Source organism: Oncorhynchus gorbuscha, linkage group LG10 (genome assembly GCF_021184085.1).
Source record: "Oncorhynchus gorbuscha isolate QuinsamMale2020 ecotype Even-year linkage group LG10, OgorEven_v1.0, whole genome shotgun sequence".
Lineage (NCBI taxonomy): Eukaryota > Metazoa > Chordata > Actinopteri > Salmoniformes > Salmonidae > Oncorhynchus > Oncorhynchus gorbuscha.
This window is the reverse complement of record NC_060182.1, coordinates 93,984,389-94,011,700: the sequence shown is the minus strand read 5'-3', so window position 1 is coordinate 94,011,700 and position 27,312 is coordinate 93,984,389. Positions and strand designations below refer to the sequence as shown.

Sequence of the window (27,312 nt, the reverse complement as noted above, 5' to 3'; positions counted from 1 at the left end):
TGAAGTTGGGATTGGTCCTTCTCAGCTCAGCTACTACTACTATGAGTTGATAAAGGGGTCAATGAACTGAAGTTGGGATTGGTCCTTCTCAGCTCAGGGTCTGAAGTTGGGATTGGTCCTTCTACTACTACTATGAGTTGATAAAGGGGTCAATGAACTGAAGTTGGGATTGGTCCTTCTCAGCTCAGCTACTACTACTATGAGTTGATAAAGGGGTCAATGAACTGAAGTTGGGATTGGTCCTTCTCAGCTCAGCTACTACTACTATGAGTTGATAAAGGGGTCAATGAACTGAAGTTGGGATTGGTCCTTCTCAGCTCAGCTACTACTACTATGAGTTGATAAAGGGGTCAATGAACTGAAGTTGGGATTGGTCCTTCTCAGCTCAGCTGCTACTACTACTATGAGTTGATAATGAGTTGGGTCAATGAACTGAAGTTGGGATTGGTCCTTCTCAGCTCAGCTACTACTACTATGAGTTGATAAAGGGGTCAATGAACTGAAGTTGGGATTGGTCCTTCTCAGCTCAGCTGCTACTACTACTATGAGTTGATAAAGGGGTCAATGAACTGAAGTTGGGATTGGTCCTTCTCAGCTCAGCTGCTACTACTACTATGAGTTGATAAAGGGGTCAATGAACTGAAGTTGGGATTGGTCCTTCTCAGCTCAGCTGCTACTACTACTACTATGAGTTGATAAAGGGGTCAATGAACTGAAGTTGGGATTGGTCCTTCTCAGCTCAGCTGCTACTACTACTATGAGTTGATAAAGGGGTCAATGAACTGAAGTTGGGATTGGTCCTTCTCAGCTCAGCTACTACTACTATGAGTTGATAAAGGGGTCAATGAACTGAAGTTGGGATTGGTCCTTCTCAGCTCAGCTGCTACTACTACTATGAGTTGATAAAGGGGTCAATGAACTGAAGTTGGGATTGGTCCTTCTCAGCTCAGCTACTACTACTACTATGAGTTGATAAAGGGGTCAATGAACTGAAGTTGGGATTGGTCCTTCTCAGCTCAGCTACTACTACTACTATGAGTTGATAAAGGGGTCAATGAACTGAAGTTGGGATTGGTCCTTCTCAGCTCAGCTGCTACTACTACTATGAGTTGATAAAGGGGTCAATGAACTGAAGTTGGGATTGGTCCTTCTCAGCTCAGCTACTACTACTATGAGTTGATAAAGGGGTCAATGAACTGAAGTTGGGATTGGTCCTTCTCAGCTCAGCTACTACTACTACTATGAGTTGATAAAGGGGTCAATGAACTGAAGTTGGGATTGGTCCTTCTCAGCTCAGCTACTACTACTACTATGAGTTGATAAAGGGGTCAATGAACTGAAGTTGGGATTGGTCCTTCTCAGCTCAGCTACTACTACTACTATGAGTTGATAAAGGGGTCAATGAACTGAAGTTGGGATTGGTCCTTCTCAGCTCAGCTACTACTACTACTATGAGTTGATAAAGGGGTCAATGAACTGAAGTTGGGATTGGTCCTTCTCAGCTCAGCTACTACTACTATGAGTTGATAAAGGGGTCAATGAACTGAAGTTGGGATTGGTCCTTCTCAGCTCAGCTGCTACTACTACTATGAGTTGATAAAGGGGTCAATGAACTGAAGTTGGGATTGGTCCTTCTCAGCTCAGCTACTACTACTACTATGAGTTGATAAAGGGGTCAATGAACTGAAGTTGGGATTGGTCCTTCTCAGCTCAGCTGCTACTACTACTATGAGTTGATAAAGGGGTCAATGAACTGAAGTTGGGATTGGTCCTTCTCAGCTCAGCTACTACTACTACTATGAGTTGATAAAGGGGTCAATGAACTGAAGTTGGGATTGGTCCTTCTCAGCTCAGCTACTACTACTACTATGAGTTGATAAAGGGGTCAATGAACTGAAGTTGGGATTGGTCCTTCTCAGCTCAGCTACTACTACTACTATGAGTTGATAAAGGGGTCAATGAACTGAAGTTGGGATTGGTCCTTCTCAGCTCAGCTACTACTACTACTATGAGTTGATAAAGGGGTCAATGAACTGAAGTTGGGATTGGTCCTTCTCAGCTCAGCTACTACTACTACTATGAGTTGATAAAGGGGTCAATGAACTGAAGTTGGGATTGGTCCTTCTCAGCTCAGCTACTACTACTACTATGAGTTGATAAAGGGGTCAATGAACTGAAGTTGGGATTGGTCCTTCTCAGCTCAGCTACTACTACTACTATGAGTTGATAAAGGGGTCAATGAACTGAAGTTGGGATTGGTCCTTCTCAGCTCAGCTACTACTACTACTATGAGTTGATAAAGGGGTCAATGAACTGAAGTTGGGATTGGTCCTTCTCAGCTCAGCTGCTACTACTACTATGAGTTGATAAAGGGGTCAATGAACTGACGTTGGGATTGGCCCATAAAACAGTGTATGGTACAGCCCCCAGTATCTAAAGATGTATAATAGTACTGTTAGGGACTCCCATTCCTACGCCACTGAGAGACACCGAGAGACAGTGGGAGACACTGAGAGACTGAGAGACAGTGAGAGACACTGAGATACATTATCTTACAGATAATTGTATGTGTGGGGTCACAGAGATGAGGGACCTTACAGTATGTGTTGGGGTACAGAGATGAGGGACCTTACAGATAATTGTATGTGTGGGGTACAGAGATGAGGGACCTTACAGATAATTGTATGTGTGGGGTCACAGAGATGAGGGACCTTACAGTATGTGTTGGGGTACAGAGATGAGGGACCTTACAGATAATTGTATGTGTGGGGTACAGAGATGGGGGACCTTACAGATAATTCTATGTGTGGGGTACAGGGATGAGGGACCTTACAGATAATTGTATGTGTGGGGGTACAGGGATGAGGGACCTTACAGATAATTGTATGTGTGGGGTACAGAGATGAGGGACCTTACAGATAATTGTATGTGTGGGGTACAGGGATGAGGGACCTTACAGATAATTGTATGTGTGGGGTACAGGGATGAGGGACCTTACAGATAATTGTATGTGTTGGGGTACAGAGATGAGGGACCTTACAGATAATTGTATGTGTGGGGTCACAGAGATGAGGGACCTTACAGTATGTGTTGGGGTACAGAGATGAGGGACCTTACAGATAATTGTATGTGTGGGGGTCACAGAGATGAGGGACCTTACAGTATGTGTGGGGGTCACAGAGATGAGGGACCTTACAGATAATTGTATGTGTGGGGTACAGGGATGAGGGACCTTACAGATAATTGTATGTGTGGGGTACAGAGATGAGGGACCTTACAGATAATTGTATGTTTGGGGGTCACAGAGATGAGGGACCTTACAGATAATTGTATGTGTGGGGTACAGGGATGAGGGACCTTACAGATAATTGTATGTGTGGGGTACAGAGATGAGGGACCTTACAGATAATTGTATGTGTGGGGTACAGAGATGAGGGACCTTACAGATAATTGTATGTGTGGGGTACAGGGATGAGGGACCTTACAGATAATTGTATGTGTTGGGGTACAGAGATGAGGGACCTTACAGTATGTGTTGGGGTCACAGAGATGAGGGACCTTACAGTATGTGTGGGGGTCACAGAGATGAGGGACCTTACAGTATGTGTGGGGGTCACAGAGATGAGGTAGTCATTTAAAAAAACAAACCTTTTAAACACTACTATTGCACACAAAGTGAGTCCATGCAACTTACTTTGTGACTTTTTTACTCCTGAACTTATGTAACAAAAAGATTGAATAGTTACTGACATCAAGCCATTTCCCGATTTTAGTTTTTAATGAATTTGTAAACATTTGTAAAATAAAAACATATTTCCACTTTGACATTATGGGGTATTGTGTATAGATCAGTGACTCAAAAAAAAATCTACATTTAATCCATTTTAAATTCAGGCTGAAACACAACAAAACGTCTATAAAATCATGGGGTGTGAATTGCGTCCTGAAGGTGCTGTAGCCATTGTGATACAGTCATATGGATTGTTCCATGAAACCAGTGCGTTTAATTATAATTATAATAATAATTAAAGTCTGTTATATTAAATGAAGTACCCTTTAATACAGACCACGTGGAGAATTCAATACAACCCCCCCCAAATAATGTATATGAATAAAGACTTAGCTAATGTGTCAGAATTCTCCATTTTCACACGTTCCTCCATTCACACTCTGTGACTTCCAGGAAGTTCCTTCTTCTTCTTCTGATGATTATTTATTTAATGTGATTAGTGATTCATTTACATCTCATTCTAAGGTCAAAGGTTAGGTGAACTGAACTCTCGTTTAATTATTATTATTTTTATTCTAGAGAAACATTGAACATCTAATAGTCAAATCATAGTGTAAAAAGCAGGCTCTACTCTGTATGGCCATTTCCTGGTGTTTTTTTGTGGGGGAAAACTGAGTGGGTAGAGCTTAAAACGTCAACCCTCTTCTCCATAGATATAGACAGGCTAGAAGCTTGCATTCAATTTCCTCTCCTTGTTGCACATAACAAAGTTTAATTCCCCTCTCTGTCACAATGGAATTTATGGCTGATTTAAAATGTTTAAATGTTTAAAATGTTTAAATGTTCAATCCTGTTACTTCATTTGACAATTAATTTTAATTTTTTAACTTATTATATACATTTTTTTTATTTAACCTTTTGAGACGTGAAAACATGTTTTTTTATATTTTTTAAATGAAGTTGAACATATGAGTTTTTTTTTTGGTTGACCAAGTTCCACTTCTCAAAACGAATTGATGGAATGACCCCACATCTGTTTCCATGTGGACATTGTGTTCTTAGGGCTAGGAGCAGGTACTGTACACTTATCAACCCCCCCCCGCTGCCGACAACGGTTGCCACGGCAGCTCAACAAGGGATGCGGCGTTGCCGTGAGGAAGTGGTCGCCGTAGATACAGGCCCGGCTAGGGCAGCTGGTTTGTGTGTGTGTGTGTATGCTTCTCATTTGAATAATACGTCCTAAATCTGTCAGTGCGTTGAGCAGCCGTACGCTCATATCAAACAACAAAACCCACCTCGTAAATATAAACACAATCACTGCCTTTTGTTTTGCTGCTGTCGAGTTGTGTTTTTAATTTGTTTGTTCGCCCCTTCCTGTGCTCTGTCCTTTTCCCAACTTCCCCCCCTTTCTCCCAGTCCAAATAAACAGCCAAACAGAGTGGGAATGTGTGTGTGTGTGTGTGTGTGTGTGTGTGTGTGTGTGTGTGTGTGTGTGTGTGTGTGTGTGTGTGTGTGTGTGTGTGTGTGTGTGTGTGTGTGTGTGTGTGTGTGTGTGTGTGTGTGTGTGTGTGCGTGCTTGTGTGTGTGCTTGTGTGAGCTGCCTGTGTCTCCTGGTATATGTACTGTAGGTTATTCTGCATGTTCAAGTTTTATGCCCGGCAATAATCACCCCCCTTTATAAATACAGTCACATGGAATCACATGGAAAATCTGAAGGTATGGGACATATCGCTAGAGGAGAGCTGTGTGTATATCAGGGCTTGTTTAGCATTGAAAGCAGCATGTGTGTGTGCGTTTGTCTGTGAGAGAGATAGAGAAAGTGGGGCCTCTCCATCTCTGCCCCCCCCTCCTCCTCCCCTATCAGATCAAGGCCAGTAATTGTAATTGGGTGATAGAGAGTTGGCAAAACGCCCCTCTGTGTCCCATCTGTGCCAGTGACACACACACACACACACACACACACACACACACACACACACACACACACACACACACACACACACACACACACACACACACACACACACACACACACACACACACACACACACACACACACACACGTCTGTTCTACTATCCTTGTGGGGACCAAACAATTGATTTCCATTCAACATCCTATTTTCCCATAACCCATAACCATAAACCTGAACCTAATACTAACACTAACCCATAACCATAAACCTGAACCTAATTCTAACCCATAACCATAAACCTAATACTAACCCTAACTCATAACCATAAACCTGAACCTAATTCTAACCCATAACCATAAACCTGAACCTAATACTAACCCTAACCCATAACCATAAACCTAATTCTAACCCTAACTCATAACCATAAACCTGAACCTAATTCTAACCCATAACCATAAACCTGAACCTAATTCTAACCCATAACCATAAACCTGAACCTAATTCTAACCCATAACCATAAACCTGAACCTAATACTAACCCTAACCCATAACCATAAACCTGAGCCTAATTCTAACCCTAACCCATAACCATAAACCTGAACCTAATTCTAACCCTAACCCATAACCATAAACCTGAACCTAATTCTAACCCATAACCATAAACCTGAACCCTAATAACCATAAACCTGAACCTAATTCTAACCCATAACCATAAACCTGAACCTAATACTAACCCTAACCCATAACCATAAACCTGAACCTAATTCTAACCCTAACCCATAACCATAAACCTGAACCTAATTCTAACCCATAACCATAAACCTGAACCTAATTCTAACCCATAACCATAAACCTAATTCTAACCCTAACCCATAACCATAAACCTGAACCTAATTCTAACCCATAACCATAAACCTAATACTAACCCTAACTCATAACCATAAACCTAATTCTAACCCTAACTCATAACCATAAACCTGAGCCTAATTCTAACCCTAACCCATAACCATAAACCTGAACCTAATTCTAACCCATAACCATAAACCTAATACTAACCCTAACTCATAACCATAAACCTGAGCCTAATTCTAACCCTAACCCTAACCCATTACCATAAACCTGAACCTAATTCTAACCCTAACCCTAACCCTAACCCTAACCCTTAATCCCAACCCCTAAACCTAAAATAGTTTTTTTCCTTTTTGGGAAAAGCTAAATTTTCCTTGTTTTACTATCCTTGTGAGGACTTCAGGTAAAACCAAAACACACACACACACGGGCAGAAACAGAGTGATATATGATGATATATATAATGGTATTTATAATGGTATATATACTGATATTTATAATGGTATATATAATGGTATATATAGTGATATAATAACAATAATAATATATGCCATTTAGCAGACGCTTTTATCCAAAGCGACTTACAGTCATGTGTGCATACATTCTACGTATGGGTGGTCCCGGGGATCGAACCCACTACCCTGGCGTTACAAGCGCCATGCTCTACCAACTGAGCTACAGAAGGACCACATATATATAATAATGGTATATATAGTGGTATATATAGTGGTATATATAGTGATATTTATAATGGTATATATAATGGTATATATAATGGTATATATAGTGATATTTATAATGGTATATATAATGGTATATATAATGGTATATATAATGGTATATATAATGGTATATATAGTGATATTTATAATGGTATATATAATGGTATATATAATGGTATATATAATGGTATATATAATGGTATATATAGTGATATTTATAATGGTATATATAATGGTATATATAATGGTATATATAATGGTATATATAATGGTATATATAATGGTATATATAATGGTATATATAATGGTATATATAGTGGTATATATAATGGTATATATAATGGTATATATAATGGTATATATAATGGTATATATAGTGGTATATATAATGATATATATAATGGCCACAGGGTGACGGAAAGAGGGAAAGTGAAAAAACAAGCGAGGGGAAAGATTTCAGCAAGAGAGGTACAACGGATGAGAGAGAGAGAGAGAGAGAGAGAGAGAGAGAGAGAGAGAGAGAGAGAGAGAGAGAGAGAGAGAGAGAGAGAGAGAGAGAGAGAGAGAGAGAGAGAGAGAGAGAGAGAGAGAGAGAGAGGGAGAGAGAGAGAGAGAGAGAGAGAGAGAGAGAGAGACAGGGAGAGAGACAGGGAGAGAGACAGGGAGAGAGACAGGGAGAGAGAGCGAGAGAGAGAGAGAGAGAGACAGGGAGAGAGAGACAGGGAGAGAGAGAGACAGAGAGAGAGACAGGAGAGAGAGAGAGAGAGGGAGAGAGAGAGAGAGAGAGAGAGAGAGAGAGAGGGAGAGAGAGAGACATAGGAGAGAGAGAGACAGAGAGAGAGAGAGACAGGGAGAGAGAGAGACAGGGGGAGAGAGAGAGAGAGAGAGAGAGAGAGAGAGAGAGAGAGAGAGGGAGAGAGAGAGAGAGAGAGAGAGGGAGAGGGAGGGAGAGAGAGAGAGAGAGAGAGAGGGAGAGAGAGAGACATAGGGAGAGAGAGAGACAGAGAGAGAGAGAGACAGGGAGAGAGAGAGACAGAGACAGAGAGAGAGAGAGACAGAGAGAGAGAGAGAGAGAGAGAGAGAGAGAGAGAGAGAGAGAGAGAGAGAGAGAGAGAGAGAGAGAGAGACAGAGACAGAGACAGAGAGAATGAGGTCAGCCTACCTGTTCTAATAAAAGTCAGAGGAGAGGACAGGTGAGCCGTACCTTGACGTCTGAGAAGAACGTCTTGAGCATGTTGGATGAAGGGTATCTGCTGTAGAAGAACATGAGCTTGGCTTTCTTCAGATGGTTGGGAGACAAGCCCTCCTGGATCTGACATGGCCTCAGTCAAGGAACTTATCACAGCTATCTGTTTATCTACAGGAACTTAGTATATCACAGCTATCTGTTTATCTACAGGAACTTAGTATATCACAGCTATCTACAGGAACTTAGTATATCACAGCTATCTGTTTATCTACAGGAACTTAGTATATCACAGCTATCTACAGGAACTTAGTATATCACAGCTATCTGTTTATCTACAGGAACTTAGTATATCACAGCTATCTGTTTATCTACAGGAACTTAGTATATCACAGCTATCTACAGGAACGTAGTATATCACAGCTACCTGTTTATCTACAGGAACTTAGTATATCACAGCTATATGTTTATCTACAGGAACTTAGTATATCACAGCTATCTACAGGAACTTAGTATATCACAGCTATCTGTTTATCTACAGGAACTTAGTATATCACAGCTATCTGTTTATCTACAGGAACTTAGTATATCACAGCTATCTGTTTATCTACAGGAACTTAGTATATCACAGCTATATGTTTATCTACAGGAACGTAGTATATCACAGCTATCTACAGGAACTTAGTATATCACAGCTACCTGTTTATCTACAGGAACGTAGTATATCACAGCTATCTGTTTATCTACAGGAACTTAGTATATCACAGCTATCTACAGGAACTTAGTATATCACAGCTATCTGTTTATCTACAGGAACTTAGTATATCACAGCTATCTGTTTATCTACAGGAACTTAGTATATCACAGCTATCTGTTTATCTACAGGAACTTAGTATATCACAGCTATATGTTTATCTACAGGAACTTAGTATATCACAGCTATATGTTTATCTACAGGAACTTAGTATATCACAGCTATCTGTTTATCTACAGGAACTTAGTATATCACAGCTATATGTTTATCTACAGGAACTTAGTATATCACAGCTATCTGTTTATCTACAGGAACGTAGTATATCACAGCTATATGTTTATCTACAGGAACTTAGTATATCACAGCTATCTACAGGAACTTAGTATATCACAGCTATCTGTTTATCTACAGGAACTTAGTATATCACAGCTATCTGTTTATCTACAGGAACTTAGTATATCACAGCTATCTGTTTATCTACAGGAACTTAGTATATCACAGCTATCTGTTTATCTACAGGAACTTAGTATATCACAGCTATCTACAGGAACGTAGTATATCACAGCTATCTACAGGAACTTAGTATATCACAGCTATCTGTTTATCTACAGGAACTTAGTATATCACAGCTATATGTTAATCTACAGGAACGTAGTATATCACAGCTATCTACAGGAACTTAGTATATCACAGCTATCTGTTTATCTACAGGAACTTAGTATATCACAGCTATATGTTAATCTACAGGAACGTAGTATATCACAGCTATCTACAGGAACTTAGTATATCACAGCTATCTGTTTATTGAACCTGTAACAATTTAACAGTAACAATTCATAGGTTGTTGTTTCATTGTTTTTAATTGAAACCTGGGCTCAAATTAAATATCATCACATACAAACACTTACACACAGACACACACACACGTAATTTGTGCCTATGTGTGTGTGTGTGTGTGTGTGTGTGTGTGTGTGTGTGTGTGTGTGTGTGTGTGTGTGTGTGTGTGTGTGTGTGTGTGTGTGTGTGTGTGTGTGTGTGTGTGTGTGTGTGTGTGTGTGCCGCAGCACAGATGTGCCCTCTTCTCTCTCAGCGAGCGGAGTGATGCCATTAACAGTTCTATAATCTATCAGACATGAGGAGCCATGGGAGACCAATCAATAGAGGCCCGCAAGGTCAATTAACACCCCCCCATGCCACCCCCTTCAGAGGGCCTAACCCCCCACCCATGCCACCCGCTACAGAGGGCCTATGCCCCCAACACCCCCTACAGGAGCCTACCCCCTGCCACCCCTACAGAGGGCCAACCCCCCTCCATGCCACCCCCTACAGGGGGCCTACCCCCTCTAACCCCCTACAGAGGGCCTACCCCCTGCCACCCCCTACAGAGGGCCTACCCCCCCCCCCCCATGCCACCCCCTACAGAGAGCCTACCCCCCGCCACCCCTTACAGAGGGCCTACCCCCCCTCTAACCCCCTACAGAGGGCCTACCCCCCCCCATGCCACCCCCTACAGAGAGCCTACCCCCTGCCACCCCCTACAGAGGGCCTACCCCCCTGCCACCCCCTACAGAGAGCCTACCCCCGCCACCCCCTACAGAGGGCCTACCCCCCTCCAACCCCCTACAGAGGGCCTACCCCCCTGCCACCCCCTACAGAGGGCCTACCCCCCTGACACCCCTACAGAGGGCCCCCTCTAACCCCCTACAGAGGGCCTACCCCCCCCCTCTAACCCCCTACAGAGGGCCTACCCCCCCACCACCCCCTACAGAGGGCCTGCCACCCCTACCCCCCCCTCTAACCCCCTACAGAGGGCCTACCCCCCACCACCCCCTACAGAGGGCCTGACACCCCCTACAGAGGGCCCCCCTCTAACCCCCTACAGAGGGCCTACCCTCCCCTTCTAACCCCTACAGAGGGCCTACCCCCCCCCTCTAACCCCTACAGAGGGCCTACCCACCCCCCCTACAGAGGGCCTACCCCCACCCCCACCCTCCCCCTGCCACCCCCCAGAGGAATAGCAACAGAAACAGGAAGAGGGAGGACAGACAGTCAGCTCCGAGGGACATTTGAAGAACCCCACTCACAACACTCTCTCCTCCCGAGAGAGAGGCTTGGAGCTGGAGACTAAACGAACCCCCTCCCTTCCCCCCCTCTCCCTTCCCCCTCCTCTCCCTGCATCTCTAACCTCAGCTGAAAACGCTGACTAGGTATGATAGGGGGAAGGGAGGGAGGGAGGGAGGGAGGGAGGGAGGGAGGGAGGGAGGGACTGAACCAAATCATGAGAAAACAGAAAGATAATTTTGGAAAGAATTAACAAAAAAACAGAGCAAACTAGAATGCTATTTGGCCCTAAACAGAGATTACACAGCGGCAGAATACCTGACCACTGTGACTGACCCAAAATTAAGGAAAGCTTTGACTATGTACAGACTCAGTGAGCATAGCCTTGCTATTGAGAAAGGCCGCCGTAGGCAGACATGGCCCTCAAGAGAAGACAGGCGATGTGCTCACTGCCCACAAAATGAGGTGGAAACTGAGCTGCACTTCCTAACCTCCTGCCAAATGTATGACCATACCAGAGAGACATATTTTCCTCAGATTACACAGACCCATAAAGAATTTGAAAACAAACCTGATTTTGATAAACTCCCATATCTATTGGGTGAAATACCACAGGGTGACATCACAGTGTGACATCACAGCAGCAAGATTTGTGACCTGTTGCCACCAGAAAAGGGCAACCAGTGAAGAACAAACACCATTGTAAATACAACCCATATTTATGTTGATTTATTTTCCCCATTTGCATTTTAACTCTTTGCACATCGTTACCACACTGTATATAGACATTTATTCATTTGGAACTTTTGTGAGTGTAATGTTTACTGTTCATTTTCATTATTTATTTCACTTTTGTTTATTATCTATTTCACTTGCTTTGGCAATGTTAACACATGTTTCCCAGCTAGAGAGAGAGGAGAGGGGACCAGCCGGAGAGAGAGGAGGAGAGGGGGCCAGCTAGAGAGGAGGATGAGTGGGGGCCAGCTAGAGAGAGAGGAAGAGAGGGGGCCAGCCAGAGAGAGAGGAGGAGAGGGGACCAGCTAGAGAGAGAGGAGGAGAGGGGACCAGCTAGAGAGAGAGGAGGAGAGGGGGCCAGCTAGAGAGAGAGGAGGAGAGGGGGCCAGCTACAGAGAGAGGAGGAGAGGGGGCCAGCTAGAGAGAGAGAGGAGGAGGAGGGTGCCAGCTAGAGAGAGAGGAGGAGAGGGGACCAGCTAGAGAGAGAGGAGGAGAGGGGGCCAGCTAGAGAGAGAGGAGGAGAGGGGGCCAGCCAGAGAGAGGAGGAGAGGGAGCCAGCTAGAGAGAGGAGGAGAGGGGGCCAGCTAGAGAGAGAGGAGGAGAGGGGGCCAGCGAGAGAGAGGAGGAGAGGGGGCCAGCTAGAGAGAGAGGAGGAGAGGGGGCCAGCTAGAGAGAGAGGAGGAGAGGGGGCCAGCATGAGAGAGGATGAGAGAGGGCCAGCTAGAGAGAGAGGAGGAGAGGGGGCCAGCTAGAGAGAGAGGAAGAGAGGGGGCCAGCGAAAGAGAGAGGAGGAGAGGGGGCCAGCTAGAGAGAGAGGAGGAGAGGGGGCCAGCTAGAGAGAGAGGAGGAGAGGGGGCCATCTAGAGAGAGAGGAAGAGAGGGGGCCAGCTAGAGAGCGAGGAAGAGAGGGGGCCAGCTAGAGAGAGAGGAGGAGAGGGGGCCAGCAAGAGAGAGAGGAGGAGAGGGGCCATCTAGAGAGGAGTATGAGTGGGGGCCAGCTAGAGAGAGAGGAGGAGAGGGGGCCAGCTAGAGAGAGAGGAGGAGAGGGGGCCAGCTAGAGAGAGAGGAGGAGAGGGGGCCAGCTAGAGAGAGAGGAGGAGAGGGGGCCAGCAAGAGAGAGAGGAGGGGAGAGGGGGCCAGCTAGAGAGGAGGATGAGTGGGGGCCAGCTAGAGAGAGAGGAGGAGAGGGGGCCAGCTAGAGAGAGAGGAGGAGAGGGGGCCAGCTAGAGAGAGAGGAGGAGAGGGGGCCAGCTAGAGAGAGAGTAGGAGAGGGGGCAGCTAGAGAGAGAGGAGGAGAGGGGGCCAGCTAGAGAGAGAGGAGAGGGGGCCAGCTAGAGAGGAGGATGAGTGGGGGCCAGCTAGAGAGAGAGGAGGAGAGGGGGCAGCTAGAGAGAGAGAGGAGGAGAGGGGGCCAGCTAGAGAGAGAGGAGGAGGAGGGGGCCAGCTAGAGAGAGAGGAGGAGAGGGGGCAGCAAGAGAGAGGAGGAGAGGGGGCCAGCTAGAGAGGAGAATGAGTGGGGGCCAGCTAGAGAGAGAGAGGAGAGGGGGCCAGCTAGAGAGAGAGAGGAGGAGAGGGGGCCAGCTAGAGAGAGAGGAGGAGAGGGGGCCAGCTAGAGAGAGAGGAGGAGAGGGGGCCAGCTAGAGAGAGAGGAGGAGAGGGGGCCAGCTAGAGAGAGAGGAGGAGAGGGGGCCAGCTAGAGAGAGAGGAGGAGAGGGGGCCAGCAGAGAGAGAGGAGGAGAGGGGGCCAGCAAGAGAGGAGGATGAGGGGGCCAGCTAGAGAGAGAGTAGGAGAGGGGGCAGCTAGAGAGAGAGGAGGAGAGGGGGCCAGCTAGAGAGAGGAGGAGAGGGGGCTAGCTAGAGAGAAAGGAGGAGAGGGAGCCAGCTAGAGAGAGAGGAGGAGAGGGGGTCAGCTAGAGAGGAGGAGTGGGGGCCAGCTAGAGAGGAGGAGTGGGGGCCAGCTAGAGAGGTGGATTTGGGGCCAGCTAGAGAGGAGGAGTGGGGGCCAGCTAGAGAGGAGGGGTGGGGCCAGCTAGAGAGGATGAGTGGGGGCCAGCTATAGAGGATGAGTGGGGGCCAGCTAGAGAGGAGGATGAGTGGGGTCCAGCTAGAGAGGAGGATGAGTGGGGGCCAGCTAGAGAGAGAGGAGGAGTGGGGGCCAGATAGAGAGGAGGAGAGGGGGCCAGCTAGAGAGAGAGGAGGAGAGGGGGCCAGCCAGAGAGAGGAGGAGAGGGAGCCAGCTAGAGAGAGGAGGAGAGGGGGCCAGCTAGAGAGAGAGGAGGAGAGGGGGCCAGCAGAGAGAGAGGAGGAGAGGGGGCCAGCTAGAGAGAGAGGAGGAGAGGGGGCCAGCTAGAGAGAGAGGAGGAGAGGGGGCCAGCTAGAGAGAGAGGAGGAGAGGGGGCCAGCAAGAGAGATAGGAGGAGAGGGGGCCAGCTAGAGAGGAGGATGAGTGGGGGCCAGCTAGAGAGAGAGGAGGAGAGGGGGCCAGCTAGAGAGAGAGGAGGAGAGGGGGCCAGCTAGAGAGAGAGGAGGAGAGGGGGCCAGCTAGAGAGAGAGGAGGAGAGGGGGCCAGCTAGAGAGAGAGGAGGAGAGGGGGCCAGCAAGAGAGAGAGGAGGAGAGGGGGCCAGCTAGAGAGGAGGATGAGTGGGGGCCAGCTAGAGAGAGAGTAGGGAGAGGGGGCAGCTAGAGAGAGAGGAGGAGAGGGGGCCAGCTAGAGAGAGAGGAGGAGAGGGGGCCAGCTAGAGAGAAAGGAGGAGAGGGAGCCAGCTAGAGAGAGAGGAGGAGAGGGGGTCAGCTAGAGAGGAGGAGTGGGGGCCAGCTAGAGAGGAGGAGTGGGGGCCAGCTAGAGAGGTGGATTTGGGGCCAGCTAGAGAGGAGGAGTGGGGGCCAGCTAGAGAGGAGGGGTGGGGCCAGCTAGAGAGGATGAGTGGGGGCCAGCTATAGAGGATGAGTGGGGGCCAGCTAGAGAGGAGGATGAGTGGGGTCCAGCTAGAGAGGAGGATGAGTGGGGGCCAGCTAGAGAGAGAGGAGGAGTGGGGGCCAGATAGAGAGGAGGAGAGGGGGCCAGCTAGAGAGAGAGGAGGAGAGGGGGCCAGCCAGAGAGAGGAGGAGAGGGAGCCAGCTAGAGAGAGGAGGAGAGGGGGCCAGCTAGAGAGAGAGGAGGAGAGGGGGCCAGCTAGAGAGAGAGGAGGAGAGGGGGCCAGCTAGAGAGAGAGGAGGAGTGGGGGCCAGATAGAGAGGAGGAGAGGGGGCCAGCTAGAGAGAGAGGAGGAGAGGGGGCCAGCCAGAGAGAGGAGGAGAGGGAGCCAGCTAGAGAGAGAGGAGGAGAGGGGGCCAGCTAGAGAGAGAGGAGGAGAGGGGGCCAGCGAGAGAGAGAGGAGGAGAGGGGGCCAGCTAGAGAGAGAGGAGGAGAGGGGGCCAGCTAGAGAGAGAGGAGGAGAGGGGGCCAGCTAGCGAGAGAGGAGGAGAGGGGGCCAGCAAGAGAGATAGGAGGAGAGGGGGCCAGCTAGAGAGGAGGATGAGTGGGGGCCAGCTAGAGAGAGAGGAGGAGAGGGGGCCAGCTAGAGAGAGAGGAGGAGAGGGGGCCAGCTAGAGAGAGAGGAGGAGAGGGGGCCAGCTAGAGAGAGAGGAGGAGAGGGGGCCAGCTAGAGAGAGAGGAGGAGAGGGGGCCAGCAAGAGAGAGAGGAGGAGAGGGGGCCAGCTAGAGAGGAGGATGAGTGGGGGCCAGCTAGAGAGGAGTAGGAGAGGGGGCAGCTAGAGAGAGAGGAGGAGAGGGGGCCAGCTAGAGAGAGAGGAGGAGAGGGGGCCAGCTAGAGAGAAAGGAGGAGAGGGAGCCAGCTAGAGAGAGAGGAGGAGAGGGGGTCAGCTAGAGAGGAGGAGTGGGGGCCAGCTAGAGAGGAGGAGTGGGGGCCAGCTAGAGAGGTGGATTTGGGGCCAGCTAGAGAGGAGGAGTGGGGGCCAGCTAGAGAGGAGGGGTGGGGCCAGCTAGAGAGGATGAGTGGGGGCCAGCTATAGAGGATGAGTGGGGGCCAGCTAGAGAGGAGGATGAGTGGGGTCCAGCTAGAGAGGAGGATGAGTGGGGGCCAGCTAGAGAGAGAGAGGAGGAGTGGGGGCCAGATAGAGAGGAGGAGAGGGGGCCAGCTAGAGAGAGAGGAGGAGAGGGGGCCAGCCAGAGAGAGGAGGAGAGGGAGCCAGCTAGAGAGAGGAGGAGAGGGGGCCAGCTAGAGAGAGAGGAGGAGAGGGGGCCAGCGAGAGAGAGAGGAGGAGAGGGGGCCAGCTAGAGAGAGAGGAGGAGAGGGGCCAGCTAGAGAGTGAGGAGGAGAGGGGGCCAGCTAGAGAGAGAGGAGGAGAGGGGGCCAGCAAGAGAGAGAGAGGAGGGAGAGGGGGCCAGCTAGAGAGGAGGATGAGTGGGGGCCAGCTAGAGAGAGAGGAGGAGAGGGGGCCAGCTAGAGAGAGAGGAGGAGAGGTGGCCAGCTAGAGAGAGAGGAGGAGAGGGGGCCAGCTAGAGAGAGAGGAGGAGAGGGGGCCAGCTAGAGAGAGAGGAGGAGAGGGGGCCAGCAAGAGAGAGAGGAGGAGAGGGGCCAGCTAGAGAGGCGGATGAGTGGGGGCCAGCTAGAGAGAGAGGAGGAGAGGGGGCAGCTAGAGAGAGAGGAGGGAGAGGGGGCCAGCTAGAGAGAGAGGAGGAGAGGGGGCCAGCTAGAGAGAGAGGAGGAGAGGGGGCCAGCTAGAGAGAGAGGAGGAGAGGGGGCCAGCAAGAGAGAGGAGGAGAGGGGGCCAGCTAGAGAGGAGAATGAGTGGGGGCCAGCTAGAGAGAGAGGAGGAGAGGGGGCCAGCTAGAGAGAGAGGAGGAGAGGGGGCCAGCTAGAGAGAGAGGAGGAGAGGGGGCCAGCAAGAGAGATAGGAGGAGAGGGGGCCAGCTAGAGAGGAGGATGAGTGGGGGCCAGCTAGAGAGAGAGGAGGAGAGGGGGCCAGCTAGAGAGAGAGGAGGAGAGGGGGCCAGCTAGAGAGAGAGGAGAGAGGGGGCCAGCTAGAGAGAGAGGAGAAGAGGGGGCCAGCTAGAGAGAGAGGAGGAGAGGGGGCCAGCAAGAGAGGAGGATGAGTGGGGGCCAGCTAGAGAGAGAGGAGGAGAGGGGGCAGCTAGAGAGAGAGAGGAGGAGAGGGGGCCAGCTAGAGAGAGAGGAGGAGAGGGGGCCAGCTAGAGAGAAAGGAGGAGAGGGAGCCAGCTAGAGAGAGAGGAGGAGAGGGGGTCAGCTAGAGAGGAGGAGTGAGGGCCAGCTAGAGAGGAGGAGTGGGGGCCAGCTAGAGAGGTGGATTTGGGGCCAGCTAGAGAGGAGGAGTGGGGGCCAGCTAGAGAGGAGGGGTGGGGCCAGCTAGAGAGGATGAGTGGGGGCCAGCTATAGAGGATGAGTGGGGGCCAGCTAGAGAGGAGGATGAGTGGGGTTCAGCTAGAGAGGAGGATGAGTGGGGGCCAGCTAGAGAGAGAGGAGGAGTGGGGGCCAGATAGAGAGGAGGAGAGGGGGCCAGCTAGAGAGAGAGGAGGAGAGGGGGCCAGCTAGAGAGGAGGATGAGTGGGGACCTGCTAGCGAGATAGGAGGAGAGGGGGCCTGCAAGAGAGAGGAGGAGAGGGGGCCAGCTAGAGAGGAGAATGAGTGGGGGCCAGCTAGAGAGAGAGGAGGAGAGGGGGCCAGCTAGAGAGAGAGGAGGAGAGGGGGCCAGCTAGAGAGAGAGGAGGAGGGGGCCAGCAAGAGAGATAGGAGGAGAGGGGGCCAGCTAGAGAGGAGGATGAGTGGGGGCCAGCTAGAGAGAGAGGAGGAGAGGGGGCCAGCTAGAGAGAGAGGAGGAGAGGGGGCCAGCTAGAGAGAGAGGAGGAGAGGGGGCCAGCTAGAGAGAGAGGAGGAGAGGGGGCCAGCTAGAGAGAGAGGAGGAGAGGGGGCCAGCAAGAGAGAGAGGAGGAGAGGGGGCCAGCTAGAGAGGAGGATGAGTGGGGGCCAGCTAGAGAGAGAGGAGGAGAGGGGGCAGCTAGAGAGAGAGGAGGAGAGGGGGCCAGCTAGAGAGAGAGGAGGAGAGGGGGCCAGCTAGAGAGAAAGGAGGAGAGGGAGCCAGCTAGAGAGAGAGGAGGAGAGGGGGTCAGCTGGAGAGGAGGAGTGGGGGCCAGCTAGAGAGGAGGAGTGGGGGCCAGCTAGAGAGGTGGATTTGGGGCCAGCTAGAGAGGAGGAGTGGGGGCCAGCTAGAGAGGAGGGGTGGGGCCAGCTAGAGAGGATGAGTGGGGGCCAGCTATAGAGGATGAGTGGGGGCCAGCTAGAGAGGAGGATGAGTGGGGTCCAGCTAGAGAGGAGGATGAGTGGGGGCCAGCTAGAGAGAGAGGAGGAGTGGGGGCCAGATAGAGAGGAGGAGAGGGGGCCAGCTAGAGAGAGAGGAGGAGAGGGGGCCAGCTAGAGAGGAGGATGAGTGGGGGCCAGCTAGAGAGGAGGATGAGTGGGGGCCAGCTAGAGAGGAGGAGTGGGGGCCAGCTAGAGAGGAGGAGGAGTGGGGGCTAGAGATGTATTTAATCTACATGTAACTGTTTTACGTGTTAGTCATTTAACAGATGCTCCAGGAAGACTTACAGGAGGGTTGAGTGCCTTGCTCAAGGGGCCAACAACAGATTTTTCACCAAGTCGGGGAATGGAACCGACTCCTTTTCAGTTACTAACCCAACACTAGGCTACCTATCTCTCTGTATTCTGGCCTGTGGAAAACACAGCAGTCATTAGGTCAGGAGCGTGTGTGTGTGTGTGTGTGTGTGTGTGTGTGTGTGTGTGTGTGTGTGTGTGTGTGTGTGTGTGTGTGTGTGTGTGTGTGTGTGTGTGTGTGTGTGTGTGTGTGTGTGTGTGTGTGTGTGTGTGTGTGTGTGTGTGTGTGTGTGTGTGTGTGTGTTCAGGTAAATACCACATTGACCATGGCTGAGTCATATGTTTCCTAATACAGGGACTACTCTTCTGAGAAACCAGAGTGCACGCACGCACGCACACACACACACACACACACACGCGCCATCGGCCTGTTGAGAGAGAGGGGTGAGGGTTCTCACAGAGCGATGATGAGAGAGGGTAGGGGGGGAAAGGGAACATTTCATCCCAGCTGTATATTCACTAGCTTTCTTTAGCTACCATTACACACACACACACACACACACACACACACACACACACACACACACACACACACACACACACACACACACACACACACACACACACACACACACACACACACACACACACACACACACACACATCCTGCACCCCTCCTCCTGAAGCCTCGTATTTATGTGGGCATTATTTTCCCTGTCGACCTTGAGCCTGGCTGAGGCGCTTTGGCTGTGTGTGTGTGTGTGTGTGTGTGTGTGTGTGTGTGTGTGTGTGTGTGTGTGTGTGTGTGTGTGTGTGTGTGTGTGTGTGTGTGTGTGTGTGTGTGTGTGTGTGTGTGTGTGTGTGTGTGTGTGTGTGTGTGTGTGTGTGTGTGTGTGCAGCAGAAGTGAGACAATAACATCTGAAACCTGAACCGTTTGCCAGGTGTACGGGAAAAGAGAGGAGGAAAGGAGGAGAGAGGACAAGAACAGGGAGAGATGAGAGGATGAGAGGATGAGAGGGGAACAGAAACTAGGGGATGGAGGGAGAGAGGGAAGAGAGCGGGAGGGAGGGAGGGAGGGAGAGAGGGAAGACAGCGGGAGGGAGGGAGAGAGGGAAGAGAGCGGGAGAGAGGGAAGAGAGCGGGGGGGGAGGGAGGGAGGGAGGGAGAGAGGGAAGACAGCGGGAGGGAGGGAGAGAGGGAAGAGAGCGGGAGGGAGGGAGAGAGAGAGGGAGGAGAGCGGGAAGGAGGGAGAGAGAGAGGGAGGGGAGAGAGGGAAGGGAGCGGGAGGGAGGGAGAGAGGGAAGAGAGCGGGAGGGAGGGAGAGAGAGAGGGAAGAGAGCGGGAGGGAGGGAGAGAGGGAAGAGAGCGGGAGGGAGGGAGAGAGAGAGGGAAGAGAGCAGGAGGGAGGGAGGGAGGGAGGGAGAGAGGGAAGAGAGCGGGAGGGAGGGGAGAGAGAGAGGGAAGAGAGCGGGAGGGAGGGAGGGAGGGAGGGAGGGAGGGAGGGAGAGAGGGAAGAGAGCGGTAGGGAGGGAGAGAGGGAAGAGAGCGGGAGGGAGGGAGAGAGGGAAGAGAGCGGGAGGGAGGGAGGGAGATAGGGAAGAGAGCGGGAGGGTGGGGAGAGAGAGAGGGGGAGAGCGGGAGGGAGGGGAGAGAGAGAGAGAGGGAAGAGAGCGGGAGGGAGGGAGAGAGAGAGAGAGAGAGAGGGAAGAGAGCGGGAGGGAGGGAGGGAAGAGAGCGGTAGGGAGGGAGAGAGGGAAGAGAGCGGGAGGGAGGGAGAGAGGGAAGAGAGCGGGAGGGAGGGAGAGAGAGAGGGAAGAGAGTGGGAGGGAGGGAGGGAGAGAGAGAGAGAGAGGGAAGAGAGCGGGAGGGAGGGAGAGAGAGAGAGAGGGAAGAGAGCGGGAGGGAGGGAGGGAAGAGAGCGGTAGGGAGGGGGAGAGAGGGAAGAGAGCGGGAGGGAGGGAGAGAGGGAAGAGAGCGGGAGGGAGGGAGAGAGAGAGGGAAGAGAGCGGGAGGGAGGGAGGGAGAGAGGGAAGAGAGCGGTAGGGGGAGGGAGAGAGGGAAGAGAGCGGGAGGGAGGGAGGGAGAGAGGGAAGAGAGCGGGAGGGTGGGGAGAGAGGGGAGGGAGGGAGGGGAGGAGAGAGGGAAGAGAGCGGGAGGGAGGGAGAGAGAGAGGGAAGAGAGCGGTAGGGAGGGAGGGAGGGAAGAGAGCGGGGAGGGAGGGAGGGAGGGAAGAGGGAAGCGGGAGGGTGGGAGAGAGAGGGAGGAGAGCGGGAGGGAGGGAGAGAGGGAAGAGAGCGGGAGGGAGGGAGGAGGGAAGAGAGCGGGAGGGAGGGAGGGAGAGAGGGAAGCGAGCGGGAGGGTGGGAGAGAGAGGGAGGAGAGCGGGAGGGAGGGAGGAGGGAAGAGAGCGGGAGGGAGGGAGAGAGAGAGGGAAGAGAGCGGTAGGGAGGAGGGAGGGAAGAGAGCGGGAGGGAGGGAGGAGGGAGAGAGGGAAGCGAGCGGGAGGGTGGGAGAGAGAGGGAGGAGAGCGGGGAGGGAGGGAGGGAGAGAGGGAAGAGAGCGGGAGGGAGGGAGAGAGGGAAGAGAGTGGGAGGGAGGGAGGGAGAGAGGGAAGCGAGCGGGAGGGGGGAGAGAGAGGGAGGAGAGCGGGAGGGAGGGAGGGAGAGAGGGAAGAGAGCGGGAGGGAGGGAGGGAGAGAGGAAGAGAGCGGGGAGGGAGGGAGAGAGGGAAGAGAGCGGTAGGGAGGGAGGGGAGAGGGAAGAGAGCGGGAGGGAGGGAGGGAGAGAGGGAAGAGAGCGGGAGGGAGGGGGGAGAGAGGGGGAGGAGAGCGGGAGGGAGGGAGAGGAGAGTGGGAAGAGAGCGGGAGGGAGGGAAGGAGGGAGAGAGGGAAGAGAGCGGGGAGGGAGGGAAGGAGGGAGAGAGGAAGAAGCGGGAGGGGGAGGGAGAGAGGGATGAGAGCGGGAGGGAGGGAGGGAGGGAGAGAGGGAAGAGAGCGGGAGGGAGAGAGGAAGAGAGCGGGAGGGAGGGAGAGAGAGAGGGAAGAGAGCGGGAGGGAGGAGAGCGGGAGAGAGGAAGAGAGCGGGAGGGAGGGAAGGAGGGATAGAGGGAAGAGAGCGGGAGGGAGGGGAGAGGGAGAGGAGGGAGAGAGCGGGAGAGGAGGGAGGGAAGAGAGCGGCAGTGAGGGAAGGGAAGAGAGCGGGAGGGAGGGAGGGAGAGGGAGGAGGCGGGAGGGAGGAGGGAGGAGAGGGAAGAGAGAGGGCGGGAGAGGGAGGGAGGAGAGCGGGGGGGAGGGAGGGAGGAGGAAAGAGCGGGAGGGAGAGAGGGAAGAGAGCGGGAGGGAGAGGGAGGAGAAGGAGGGAGGGAGGGAGAGAGGGGAGAGAGGGGAGGGAGCGGGAGAGAGGGAGGGATGAGAGCGGGAGGGAGGGAGGGAGGGAGAGAGGGAAGAGAGCGGGAGGGAGAGAGGGAAGAGAGCGGGAGGGAGGGGAGAGAGAGGGAAGAGAGCGGGAGGGAGGGAGAGCGGGAGAGAGGGAAGAGAGCGGGAGGGAGGGAAGGAGGGATAGAGGGAAGAGAGCGGGAGGGAGGGAGAGCGGGAGAGAGGGATGAGAGCGGGAGGGAGGGAGAGAGGGAAGAGAGCGGCAGTGAGGGAGAGAGGGAAGAGAGCGGGAGGGAGGGAGAGAGAGAGGGAGGAGAGCGGGAGGGAGGAAGGGGGAGAGGGAAGAGAGCGGTAGGGCGGGAGAGAGAGAGGGAGGAGAGCGGGAGGGAGGGAGGGAGAGAGGAAAGAGAGCGGGAGGGAGAGAGGGAGGAGAGCGGGAGGGAGGGAGAGAGGGAGGAGAACGGGAGGGAGGGAGGGAGAGAGGGAGAGAGGGAAGAGAGCGGGAGAGAGAAGAGAGCGTTAGGGTTGGTGAATCCATAAATGAATCCTGGACATCTGCTAAGCAACATGAAAGATGAAAGGAAACACAGACCTGAGGTGTGTGTGTGTGTGTGTGTGTGTGTGTGTGTGTGTGTGTGTGTGTGTGTGTGTGTGTGTGTGTGTGTGTGTGTGTGTGTGTGTGTGTGTGTGTGTGTGTGTGTGTGTGTGTGTGTGTGTGTGTGTGTGTGTGTGTGTGTGCTTTCCTTCCCCACCTGCTCCTGTGCCTTATCGCCTCACCTTCCCCCGCACCCCAAACATCCACACCCAACCTTAACCCCCATCAACATGCAAATGCCAAAGATACAGAAACGAGAGCAGGTTTCTAGAGATGCAAAGTGTGTTGTGTGTGTGCGTGTGTGTTGTGTTTGTTTGTGTTTGTATGTGTGTGGGCGCGTGATGAGGAAGATATGCTCTCAGACAAAGGCCTCTGCTATTCCTTTACACACACACACGTTTCATCTCTCAGCAGCTGGAGGAGTATAACTATTACTGGCTCTCTATGTGTTGTTGTCTTTTCACTTTGTTCTTCAAACGACAGTGTGTGTGTGTGTGTGTGTGTGTGTGTGTGTGTGTGTGTGTGTGTGTGTGTGTGTGCGTGCGTGCGTGCGTGCGTGCGTGTGTGTGATGTAACGTGCAGAACAGAAAGGTTAACAACTACCTGCAAAACACCTGTTCAAAACTGCCATGAAAGAGAAAGACAGTGTGTTTCTTAACACACACACACACACACACACACACACACACACACACACACACACACACACACACACACACACACACACACACACACACACACACACACACACACACACACACACACACACACACACACACACACACACACACACACACACACACCCAGGTGTTAAGAAACAACACACACACACACACACACACACACACACACACACACACACACACACACACACACACACACACACACACACACACACACACACACACACACACACACACACACACACACACACACACACACCCAGGTGTTAAGAAACACACACACACACACACACACACACACACACACACACACACACACACACACACACACACACACACACACACACACACACACACACACACACACACACACACACACACACACACCCAGGTGTTAAGAAACACACACACACACACACACACACACACACACACACACACACACACACACACACACACACACACACACACACACACACACACACACACACACACACACACACACACACACACACACACACACTCTTCAGTTCCTCAACCCCCCCCTCCCCCAACACACACCCCAGGAAACCGTAAACCTCAGAACCTAAAACATATACTCACTTCTCTTCTCCATCCCTAGTTTAGAACACTTCTCTTCTCCATCCCTAGTTTAGAACACTTCTCTTCTCCATCCCTAGTTTAGAACACTCCTCCATCCCTAGTTTATAACACTTCTCTTCTCCATCTCTAGTTTAGAACACTTCTCTTCTCCCATCTCTAGTTTAGAACACTTCTCTTCTCCATCCCTAGTTTAGAACACTTCTCTTCTCCCATCTCTAGTTTAGAACACTTCTCCCATCTCTAGTTTAGAACACTTCTCCATCTCTAGTTTAGAACACTTCTCTTCTCCATCCCTAGTTTAGAACACTTCTCTTCTCCATCCCTAGTTTAGAACACTTCTCCATCTCTAGTTTAGAACACTTCTCTTCTCCATCTCTAGTTTAGAACACTTCTCCATCCCTAGTTTAGAACACTTCTCCATCCCTAGTTTAGAACACTTCTCTTCTCCATCCCTAGTTTAGAACACTTCTCCATCCCTAGTTTAGAACACTTCTCTTCTCCCATCTCTAGTTTAGAACACTTCTCTTCTCCCATCTCTAGATTAGAACACTTCTCTTCTCCCATCACTAGTTTAGAACACTTCTCCATCCCTAGTTTAGAACTCTTCTCCATCCCCAGTTTATAACACTTCTCTTCTCCATCTCTAGTTTAGAACACTTCTCTTCTCCCATCTCTAGTTTAGAACACTTCTCCATCCCTAGTTTAGAACACTTCTCCATCCCTAGTTTAGAACACTTCTCTTCTCCCATCTCTAGTTTAGAACACTTCTCCATCCCTAGTTTATAACACTTCTCTTCTCCCATCTCTAGTTTAGAACACTTCTCTTCTCCCATCTCTAGTTTAGAACACTTCTCCATCCCTAGTTTAGAACACTTCTCCATCTCTAGTTTAGAACACTTCTCTCCTCCTCCCTAGTTTAGAACACTTTTCTTCTCCATCCCTAGTTTAGAACACTCCTCCATCCCTAGTTTAGAATACTTCTCTTCTCCATCCCTAGTTTAGAACACTTCTCTTCTCCATCCCTAGTTTAGAACACTTCTCTTCTCCACCCCTCGTTTAGAACACTTCTACATCCCTAGTTTACAACACTTCTCCATCCCTAGTTTAGAACACTTCTCTTCTCCACCCCTCGTTTAGAACACTTCTACATCCCTAGTTTAGAACACTTCTCCATCCCTAGTTTAGAATACTTATCTTCTCCATCCCTAGTTTAGCACACTTCTCCATCCATAGTTTAGAACACTTCTCCATCCCTAGTTTAGAACACTTCTCTTGTCCATCTCTAGTTTAGAACACTTCTCCATCCCAAGTTTAGAACACTTCTCCATCCCTAGTTTAGAACACTTCTCTTCTCCATCACTAGTTTAGAACACTTCACTTCTCCATCTCTAGTTTAGAACACTTCTCCATCCCTAGTTTAGAACACTTCTCTTCTCCATCTCTCGTTTAGAACACTTCTCTTCTCCCATCTCTCATTTAGAACACTTCTCCATCCCGAGTTTAGAACACTTCTCTTCTCCATCCCTAGTTTAGAACACTTATCTTCTCCATCTCTAGTTTAGAACACTTCTCTTCTCCATCCCTAGTTTAGAACACTTCTCCATCCCTAGTTTAGAACACTTCTCTTCTCCATCTCTAGTTTAGAACACTTCTCTTCTCCATATCTAGTTTAGAACACTTCTCTTCTCCATCTCTAGTTTAGAACACTTCTCTTCTCCATCTCTAGTTTAGAACACTTCTCTTCTCCATCTCTAGTTTAGAACACTTCTCTTCTCCATCTCTAGTTTAGAACACTTCTCTTCTCTATCTCTCGTTTAGAACACTTCTCTTCTCCCATCTCTCAACACTTCTCCATCCCTAGTTTAGAACACTTCTCCATCCCTAGTTTAGAACACTTCTCCATCCCTAGTTTAGAACACTTCTCTTCTCCAACTCTAGTTTAGAACACTTCTCTTCTCCCATCTCTAGTTTAGAACACTTCTCCATCCCTAGTTTAGAACACTTCTACATCCCTCGTTTAGAACACTTCTCCATCCCTAGTTTAGAACACTTCTCTTCTCCATCACTAGTTTAGAACACTTCTCTTCTCCATCTCTAGTTTAGAACACTTCTCTTCTCCATCTCTAGTTTAGAACACTTATCTTCTCCATCCCTAGTTTAGAACACTTCTCTTCTCCATCCCTAGTTTAGAAAGGTTCTACATCTCTAGTTTAGAACACTTCTCCATCCCTAGGTTAGAACACTTCTCCATCTCTAGTTCAGAACACTTCTCCATCTCTAGTTTAGAACACTTCTCTTCTCCATCCCTAGTTTAGAACACTTCTCTTCTCCATCCCTCGTTTAGAACACTTCTCCATCCCTAGTTTAGAACACCTCCATCCCTAGTTTAGAACACTTCTCCATCTCTAGTTTAGAACACTTCTCTTCTCCATCCCTAGTTTAGAACACTTCTCTTCTCCATCTCTAGTTTAGAACACTTCTCTTCTCCATCCCAAGTTTAGAACACTTCTCCATCCCTAGTTTAGAACACTTCTCTTCTCCCATCTCTAGTTTAGAACACTTCTCTTCTCCCATCTCTAGTTTAGAACACTTCTCCATCCCTAGTTTAGAACACTTCTCTTCTCCCATCTCTAGTTTAGAACACTTCTCCATCCCTAGTTTAGAACACTTCTCTTCTCCATCCCTAGTTTAGAACACTTCTCCATCCCTAGTTTAGAACACTTCTCTTCTCCATCCCTAGTTTAGAACACTTCTCTTCTCCATCTCTAGTTTAGAACACTTCTCTTTTCCATCTCTAGTTTAGAACACTTCTCCATCCCTAGTTTAGAACACTTCCCTTCTCCATCCCTAGTATAGAACACTTCTCCATCCCTAGTTTAGAACACTTCTCTTCTCCATCCCAAGTTTAGAACACCTCTCCATCCCTAGTTTAGAACACTTCTCTTCTCCATCACTAGTTTAGAACACTTCTCTTCTCCATCTCTAGTTTAGAACACTTCTCTTCTCCATCTCTAGTTTAGAACACTTATCTTCTCCATCCCTAGTTTAGAACACTTCTCTTCTCCATCCCTAGTTTAGAAAGGTTCTACATCTCTAGTTTAGAACACTTCTCCATCCCTAGGTTAGAACACTTCTCCATCTCTAGTTCAGAACACTTCTCCATCTCTAGTTTAGAACACTTCTCTTCTCCATCCCTAGTTTAGAACACTTCTCTTCTCCATCCCTCGTTTAGAACACTTCTCCATCCCTAGTTTAGAACACCTCCATCCCTAGTTTAGAACACTTCTCCATCTCTAGTTTAGAACACTTCTCTTCTCCATCCCTAGTTTAGAACACTTCTCTTCTCCATCTCTAGTTTAGAACACTTCTCTTCTCCATCCCAAGTTTAGAACACTTCTCCATCACTAGTTTAGAACACTTCTCTTCTCCCATCTCTAGTTTAGAACACTTCTCTTCTCCCATCTCTAGTTTAGAACACTTCTCCATCCCTAGTTTAGAA

The 27,312-nt window shown here is 50.3% G+C and overlaps 1 pseudogene; it reads right to left on the bottom strand.

Annotated features, from left to right (window-relative positions):
* The window catches only part of LOC124046787, a 96,710-nt pseudogene that overhangs the window by 56,450 nt on the left and 12,948 nt on the right, over positions 1-27,312 (bottom strand).